Consider the following 9,547-nt stretch of genomic DNA (forward strand, 5'->3'; position numbering starts at 1 on the left):
TTACTGCGGCGTTATTTGCTGTTAATGCCACATTAAATCTGGCGATATATTTTATGAATTTGGCCCTGAATGGTCTTGCTCCTGTCTAGTAATAACAGACAGGCCTCAGTGAAGATGCATGCGCTACCTCTTTTCCAAGCCCCACCAGAGAAATGGGTACTTTCCAGTGGGCCCTTCATACGGCTTAATCAGGGCTGACTGTTCATACTCCATGCCACCAACTTCCCCATCTAGCAAGCAATTTGTTATCAAACTTTGAAGTGAATAATGTTGCCATTTTTTAATGAGTCACCCATGACAGACTAGTTCCTCCAGTGCTTCGCCACTGTACTGTGCATTAAAAGAAGCTAATGGATAAAACTGAAAGAAAAACAGGAAAGTCGCAGTATTGTGTGTGAACGGTACCTTTAAAGACATCATGTCCTCCTGCAGACCTAAATACACTTTACACACAAGCTATTAATTCCTCAATTTTTCCACACTATGCATAAGACCAACAGGTCTCCCAAAGTCACACAGGCTGTCTGCGTCTCTGAAGTGCACACTTCACATAACACAAGAGGGCACAGTTTATACTCAACAACTTCTCCTTCAGCACATGATACTTCTACTCAAAGATCCACTTTAATAATTTCTAGGCTGAGATCAGTTATTACTAATTATATTTATTTGTATTTTCCTTTTTACCAGTTTTATCGTTTTACCAGGAAGTATAATTGAGATTTAAAAAAAATATATCTTATACAAAAGAGACCTGGCTGTTACAGAATTCTCAGTGACCAAACAACTGCATAACTATGCAGTCACCTTCTGTCCAAAATTTCTGCAGAGTGAAAATATGATGTAGTGGTAAAAGGGGGGAAAGGTCTGTGTACTGTATGTCATTTAAATAAATGTTATGATTATGTTTAGCTGAGTATAACGAAACATTAATAGTATCTGCAGACATTGTGAAATGAGCATTTTTACTACACACAGTTAACCCAGAACCAGAGAGTAAGAATGTGACGAAATCTTACTTACATCTAGATTACGTAAATGAGCCAGGAATTTACACATGCACCAGATACTGACACTAATGAGAAATCACACAGTACTGGCGACATGCTGTTTTAATTGCAATACATCAGCTGTGCAATGTTGTAAATCTGAATTAAAAACAAGAGCAAGTGTCACATGTGCACATAGGGAGATCGGCACATACACACATGCAAAGCATGCACTCGGGCACACACCACTCCCCCCCCCCCCCTCTCTCTCTCTCTCTCTCTCTCTCTCTCACACACACACACACACACACACAAACAAACAAATCTATATGCACTGCACACATTTCCAAGTGTGGCTACCATTTCAGAAAGCACTTTATGGTAAATGCATGACCCACCCACTTTCACCACATGGCAGCTCTCGGTTTCGGGGTCTGTTGAGCTCTCTGTATCCTGCTACCACTGGCATGCTGGATGGAGATGTGGCCTTCAGCTCTTGGTCATCTGGGTCATATGGCAGCATTCTGTGCTTCAGTGCTGATGTTATGTTTCCTGTACTGCTCCAGGCCCTTACAAGTCCATTACATGCTCACTTTAAGCGAATAACATTCTTCCAGCCATTCAGGGTTCACTGGTACAAAACCATCTTGTGTGGAGACCAGTGCTTTTATTTTTTCTGCTTTTGCCCTGGGTTCCAAATCACCCGTTCTGACCTTGACTATCTCTGTGCTCTGGAAATCAAGTGTACATTATTTAGGTAAAGTTTGACTAGGTCCATTAAAGGATCCCACGAACTGGAACGCGAGATCTAAGTTTAGCAGTTGGGGGTTGTGTAACATTGGCATAGAGAAAGAGAGGTCTTACAAGTTGGCATGAGTCAAAATGCACAATGCTGCTTCACTGGGCTGGGTTCCGGGGCTATAGACGTACAATAGAGCTGCCCATGTTCTTGATGTTGGCAGCAAAAATCAACATAAGTGAAACAAATTGTGTTTGACACTTGCCATCACCAGTTGCTCACAGGAAATGTTGTGAATGGCAGTCTCCTGGAAATCTTGCGAACGGTACACACACAAAACAATGTTTTTAAAATGCAAAACAGTAATGAACACCATCCCTAATCCTGCCCTGACTATGATTCACAAGTTATTTTACATGAACTGGGTTGTGAAATCAGGAAATTGGCATAATTGAAATAAATCATGATGCACAGTACAGGAAGCAGTAAGCAAACTTTGACAAATACAAAAGATACAAAAGATGTTAAAAAGTGAACAGTAATGCACCCGATGTAAGACACATCCAACGTTATATACCTAGTATGAGAGACATAGATAGCTCCCCCCCCACGCTTTTTTAAATTAATCTAGTGTAGAATCATCTTCCTATATCAGGCTTTGTAACAATCTATCCTCAATCAGGCATCCTATTAGTGGATTACATGTTATTTGAGTTCTGGAATCGCACACCTGATCCTGTATGGTTCACAGCTCAGTAGTGTTGTCATAAGAATCCTCTTGCCTGTCTTGTTCGAGTGTTCTCCTCATGCAGCTTCAACCGTTCCTCTCTAGACCCTCTAACCTAGTGTGAATGCACTTTATCTCCACACACACCGCCCTCATCAGACCCCTGCCCGACTCTATCAGGATAAGCAGAACTGTAAATGCGAAGAATGGAGAAGGGTGTTGTAAGGCCGGGAATTTGGTGGATACGAATTCCTAAAAGCACATACACACAAAAGCCACAGTCCACACCTAGATAGATCTATGAATCTTTGTTTCATGTCTTTGGCTCTGTGTTATTACTTAGCCAATTATTGTCCTTAAAATGTCCTTCATCTAAATCGGATCTGTTTCACTAAACTGAAAAAAAAATGCAAAGGTACTGCCATTCTTAGGAAACTGAAATAGTTGATCAACGTCAGTCACCAACAGAGACATGAGTTCCTCAGCTGATAGGAGCAGAAATGGCTTACCTGTGCTGTGTCCTGGTCCCTGTTTAATATGTGGCGTGAGAACCTGAACATTGACACTGGAACCCAGCAGGCTGCAGGGCCAGACTGAACCAACCCACCTGTACCTTTACTGAGAAACAGACTCACGCCCTCAGACAGTGAACGCTGGTGTGTGTGTGTGTGTGTGCGTGTGTGTGTGTGGTGTGAGCTGGTGCCTGTGTGGTGTGTACTTTGTTTTAATCTCTGTGAGGGGACAAATGTTGTTATGACTACACATAAGGCAAATTATAAGGTACTATGGAAATTCTGACATTCTCACATGGAGATATTTCTTGCTCAACCAATGCAGAAAAGAAAAAAAAAATCAGTTTTACTTTGAAAAAAGATTTTCTTTTGGTCACAGGGACTGAGTTAGGGATAGGTTTGTTATAGCAGACTTTAGTGACAGTAACACATAGTTAAAAGAAAAAAAAAGAAAACAGCACTAAACACACACTGTATTCATCCGCAGAGCTTGTTGTTGTAGCGTCTAACATTACAACTTGCCTTCAATCATCCAGTAGCCTGTTCTTCCACAATAACCAAGGCCACTCAATTTTTAGCTAGAAAACAATGAAGTTGCTCAGTTACGGACTGCACAACACAATTGTAGTCATACTGAATGCAGGTAAAGGCTTTAACAACACCTGAGGGGAGGGGCTACACTCAGCTAGCGGCCTCCATTATAGGCCATTAGTTGAGGGGAGGGGCTAAACTGAGGTAGCGACCACCATTATAGGGCGCTAGCTGTGGGGAGGAGCTACACTCAGCTAGCGGTCTATAATGGAGGGTCCTTTGCTCGAGCTTTTGACAACAGTGTGGTGGACAAAGGTAGGGGTTGAATAAGTGCACCAGTATCAGTACATAGCTTGTCCTATCATCAAAGCCACACTTGCGTCACACTGGGACAGATATTGTCATTTGTATGAGTACCGTCACAATGTAGTGTTCAAAGTCAGTCTGTCTGTACTCTCATGGGCATTTGAACCTATTGACAGAGAACTGGCGATAACATGCAAAGTAGTCATTTTTCTCTGAGAGGATTTAAAGAATCTGCTAAAACAGCTCCTCACACCAGCTTTACTGTCAAAGGTCATTGAAAAAAAAGACAGTCTGTGAACAAATCTATGTTCTTTTATGTCCCAGTCTTAGTGCTACCTGAGAGGGTATTATTCATTTCCCTTTGGACCAGGTGGTTCATTCATTGTCAAGAACAGACTCTCACTCAGATTTCAGATTTCAGAATGTGCTGTCTCTCAGTGTGCCCAGAAACAAGGTGAGGTTTATTCATAAACACTAGTGTCACTGTTTCTGCTTTTCTGCTTGCACAAAATAGGGGATATGCGTGTGAATGCTGGAGCTTTAACAACCTTGCATGGGTGAAAATTAACCTTGAATGTCATTTTGCACTTTGTTGCAATGATATTACAACACTGGTGAAGAAACTGCCCTTTTTTTCAAACACAGATGTGCAAGAAATCATCTTCCAGAGACTTCCAGAGACTTTCAAGCTTCTTGATATTTGAAAAGCTACAGAAAAAAAATGATCTAGAAAAACTAGATAATTTAAAAAACAAAACAACTAATAGTCAAGATGAAGTCTCCGTGAAAACACAGGCTAAACCCTTAGCCTTGTATCAAATGAAGACATTTTGAAGTCTTATTTTCCTGGCAGACTGGCAGTTTAGATTCATCCTGCCGTTAGTGAATATGTGGTGTAGGAACTCCAAAGGAACTACTGAGTTCTAGCCCGCATTGGAATTAAATTTGCAATTACCACAAATCACAACCAATAATGATCTGGCAAAGTAATACATCCAATAACTCAACAATGAATAATGGATCAGTTGCATTACTTTAACCCCATTAACCATAGTATCTTATTTTATAAAATCTAAGAAAAACTAATAAAGACACACTACTGTAGTTAATACTGTTGTGAGAAATTCCATAGAATATATTTTTCCATGTAATGTTGCCATCTTTTGACCATAAACACTCACTTCACCTTCTTCAGGCAAGGCAGTGACAGTTTTTCCATAGCAACAATCGTAATGATCAATCTTAATGATCAATCTTAATTAAGTGAAAGATAACCAATCTGCAACCATCAGTACATGTTCCTAAAAGTTACATTTGAATGCTGTTCTGGTTCACATGCTTTCAAAAAGCCAGGGCCACATTGGCTTTGTTAACTAACAGAAGAGCTTTTTGGTATTTTTTGCAGCAGACTCCACCGGATTCTGTTCTTGTAGTGCCTCTCCAGATCACAGAGTTCTACTGCAGCTATGTGTGCTGTAGGCTAAGCCAAGCCTTTAATGTGGTTCCATAATTAGAGATCTCCCTACTGCTGCAGCCCCTGTATCAAACACCTCATCTTTTTTTTTACTGTGCTTCTCTTAAAATCATTTAAAGCCTATTACTCGAGACTGAGTGCTGGGAACGTTGTCCACTCTTCCTTTACCAGTCCTTCATCTTCTGGTCATGATGTCTGATGGTCTTTGCATAGCCTTTATGTGCCTGGGTCTTCTTAATGATTGGATGGTTAGACTTTTATCGTTTACATATATTTTTTATCGTTATATCTTTCTGAGTTGTCAACAATAATGGTATGTCCGTATTAAAGGTCTGTATGTCTGATTTTGAAATTGGTAACTAATTGTGTGAGTGTGTGTGTTTGTGTGTGTGTTTGTTAACTTGTTCTGGGCATTTTGTGTCTAATTGTCCAAAAGAAACTCTCTTTTAAGTCTCTCTCTTCAAGCAAAACAAGCAAACGAGTCAACAGGGAGACAGGTTTGTCTCTGCAGGGATGTTGCAGGCCACCCTGGCTACTGTATACACTGACTGCATGAGCACGGCTTAAAGGTACCCGTTAGTTGCCCTCACATGTAAACCATTAAAAGAAGGAAAGGCTTGAGACAAGTTTATTTATGCCCTGTACCCCCAAAGAGCACCTACAAAAAAGTTTGCAGCTCAAGTAATAGCAGTTCAAGTAGGCTAATGATTTTTGGTCAGGCTTTAATAGCTCTATGTAGGTGCATTGAGTATCTGGGTGCCTGTAGTGGGCTACTGCGTATAGATCAAATGTAGAGTGAGGGCTTTTAGTTATAGATCAGCACTGGTTTAGGACCCTTAAGAAGAGGCTTTGGTACACTGATACTTAAACAAGAACATACATATATAGAGTTATGTGTATATGTGTGTGTGTGTGTTGTGTGTGTGTGTATATATATATATATATATATATATATATATATATATATATATATATATATATATATATATATATATATATATATATGTGCACACACAACACATAATATATATTGTATATATTTATGTATATATGTATATATGTAAATATGTGTTTGGGGATGGAAATCTATACATTTCACTTCACATTCCTGTTTGCAGGACATTCTTCACTGCACAACTCAAGGATGCCATCCTAGAGGGGGTTATGGGTATAAAGGGCAAGCTTCACATTACAAGATCCCTGTTCCCTGCTGGGACTGTTTTGTCTAGGTAAATTCTTTGTTGGCATTCATAATGAAGGTGTGTGAAGTTCATTAAGAGTACAAACCTTTGAGGGCTTTTTCCTGGCCTACAGTTTACACTCTGAGCCTTCCATGGCAGTGTTGCTTGGGAATATCATGTAATGACTAGTGTTTGCATTCATAAAAGATTTGTTAAGTATTATGAATAATGTTCTGTAAGACAGCTATGGCAATAGGTAAAATACTGTATACTGGTGCAATCCAGTCATTCTTTGCTAAGTATCCGAGCAGTACTAAGAATGTGCATTAGCTTTAAGTTTATTATTAACACTTTCTCTAAGCAGTGCCTGTGTGTGTGTGTGTGTGTGTGTGTGTGTGTGTGTGTGTGTGTGTGTGTGTGTGTGTGCGCATGTGCCTGTGTGAGTGTGTGTGCGTGCATGTTTGCGTGTGTGTGTGTGTGTGTGTGTGTGTGCATGTATACGTCTTTGTGTGTCCAAGGCCTCCAATGCTATTCAGACGCTCGTGCATGTTTGCGTTTTAGTTTCATAAGCGTTCTCATGTCAGCGCTGATGAGGCAGTGTGTTGACACTAATCTGATGGAACAGCGTGAAGGGAAGTAGCCACTTTTCCCTGGCCTGGCTGCCCCTGAGATCAGCCCAGTAGAGCCAGACATGGCCTGACCCAGCCGCCTGGCTCCCTCCAACCACTTTCCATCTCAAACCCACTTTTTTCCATGTTGCATCCAGACCCCCTCCCCACCCTCCCACCCCGGGTCTATCTTAGTCTCTCCTTACCCTGTCTTTCCTCTACTGAAATTCACTTAGATTATGGTTTTTTTTTTAGATTATGTTTTCTGCTGAGCGCCACCATACTGCAGGGGCTTTGGCCGCTTGCTTTAACCCACAATGCTTCTGACTATGGGGCCTGGGAAAACCTTGTGTCTTATACTTTTAGCTGTCATGGCTCAGAAAGGTGCATGATGGGTTGTGTCTACTGTGTTGGAGCAGCGCAAACTCAACAAGGTTTCATGAGTTCATAAGCACTCTTCTAGATTGACAGTTTGGGTCTTTTTCTGTGTGGACATGCATAGATCACTGACCTACTGTGAAGTGGACGCTCATGTTGTAAAACTGTGTATAACTGGTTTCAATCAGGGTATCATTTTTCGTGTCCTAAATGACTGAGATAGTTGTGGTGTTCAACCATTTTCTTCTCTGTTACTGTGTTTTTCACTTTCTTAAACTGATCCAGCACCATTCAGTCAAGAATAACAAGTTAATTTAACAATTTTTCTCTTTTTGAAATAATCCATAAAAGATCTCTATGTAAATGATCTGCCTCTATCTGCACTAAAAGTACCATTTGGTTTTAGTATCTGAGTAGCAGAAAGTTACTAGCTCTGAACAGAACTCTTGTTTCCTGAACTGTGTTCAGGGTCCTTTGCAGCTTGAAAGAATTTAATCGAAACGTATTAGCATTTCACGTTGTTATTTTGACAGGACGCTTCTTTTCTCCCTTGTTCTCCCTCCTTTCCTGCTCCTGTTTCCAGTTGGAGAATGATTTCCACAGAGAATGTCTGACGGCCTTGTTTTTGGTGGGGCTGCGCAGGGCCTGAGCGCACTGATTAACAAGAGTGTGAGTGGCGTCATCTGATGAGCCGTGAAGCTCACGCCAGCCCTCTAGCCAAATACTGACTATAGAAGAGAAAGAACTGAGGAAACCAGCACTACACATACTGTGGGAAGCTTTGGCTGTGTCGCTTCCATCACTGCGCCAGGGTTCGTAAATGAAGACACTACAGCGGTTAAAAGAACCGCTGTTCCCTAACAGTGCCTGAATTTTGTAGATGCTTTAGTATACCTCACGGTTCAGAATGGGCCAAGTAGCTGACCAAATTAAGCACCTGGTTATCAGATATCAGCTGTTGGTGATTGGTGATTGATTTAAATATATCCTAGTCTTAACATGAATGAGGTTGATAGTGTAATTGGTTGAGTGATTTACTAAGCGAAAGGGTTGAGGGGTTGAGTGATTTATAGAGCAATTAGATGTTATGAAATATATTAGCTAACCCTACGCCAAGATTCATTGTTTGATTGACTGACTGAGTGACTATCTGTGTGATTGATGAACTCTTACCTTAGTCCTAACCAGAGTCACGGTGTTTGACACCTGGTCAGTACATGGGTCTGAATTATGACATGTAGCCTGAATATTTTAACCTTCCAACTATGCAAGTCCAGTTGAATGACTTTTGAGGGTCTGAGGAGAGAGATGGAGAGTTCTGATGTTTTTGTGCAGTAGGGAGTAAGTTCAGAGGGGATGAGACTAGCACCTTATAACGGCACACATGCTCTCTCTCTCTCTCTGAGTGTGTGTGAGAATGCGTGTGTGGCCACCGATGTGTGCACCTGTCTGTGTGTCTTGGTATTTCATTAGGACATGATTTAATAGTACAGAAGGGCAAAGGCTATGGCTAGACTTGAATTATTTGAGCGTTTACAGGAAATGCTTGCCAGACTGAAACCAGATCCTGCCAATAACAAGGACGATGGTATGGCTTCCTGAAACTGAATCTTTTACATGTTTAGCTGTAAAAAGCAAAAAAAAAAAAAAATTAAACAGAAGATCTCAGCCTCTCTATCTGCTAGTCACGCAAGGTCTTCTTACCCAGAGCTTAACCAGATTCAAACTCTTTTGGGCACTTGTCCAAAAATGTCCTAAATACAACAGTTTACAGATTACACCAGCGTGACATGCATGAGGACAGCCTAGCCATGCATGTTCAATGCTGACTCAGCATGGATGTCTAGCTGCGTTTACAAGAGAATGACCCTTCACATAGCTCTCTTAATACCTACATGCGGATCACCTCTGATACGAAAACATTCCTGCGTCCGGAAAGAATTACAACCTTTATGTAGCTGTGAGTGTGTAGCTGAGCAGTGTCGGAATGTGACTGTTTTCTTTAATAGTGATTGTTTTATGGATCTTCTCAGAGAGAAAGGCCTTGTACACCTATCATAGTCACCAAACAGTCCAAAAACGGGGAAGAGAGAGAGAGACAG

The 9,547-nt window shown here is 41.0% G+C and overlaps 1 non-coding gene across 2 annotated transcripts; it reads right to left on the reverse strand.

The window, feature by feature from the left end:
- Positions 1-1,609: 1,609 nt before the first annotated feature.
- On the reverse strand, positions 1,610-3,130 carry kcnj16a (potassium inwardly rectifying channel subfamily J member 16a). 2 transcript variants are annotated; one of them, XR_014117200.1, is made up of 2 exons: positions 2,965-3,130; positions 1,610-2,646 (listed from the first exon to the last, which is right to left on the reverse strand). It is a non-coding gene; the product is annotated as a potassium inwardly rectifying channel subfamily J member 16a (transcript). The 2 variants fall into 2 exon arrangements; XR_014117199.1 differs by having other exon boundaries at positions 1,610-2,707.
- Between the last annotated feature and the right edge of the window lie 6,417 nt (positions 3,131-9,547).

The sequence above is a fragment of the Electrophorus electricus genome, chromosome 15 (genome assembly GCF_041902795.1).
Source record: "Electrophorus electricus isolate QZ-2024a chromosome 15, ASM4190279v1, whole genome shotgun sequence".
NCBI lineage: Eukaryota > Metazoa > Chordata > Actinopteri > Gymnotiformes > Gymnotidae > Electrophorus > Electrophorus electricus.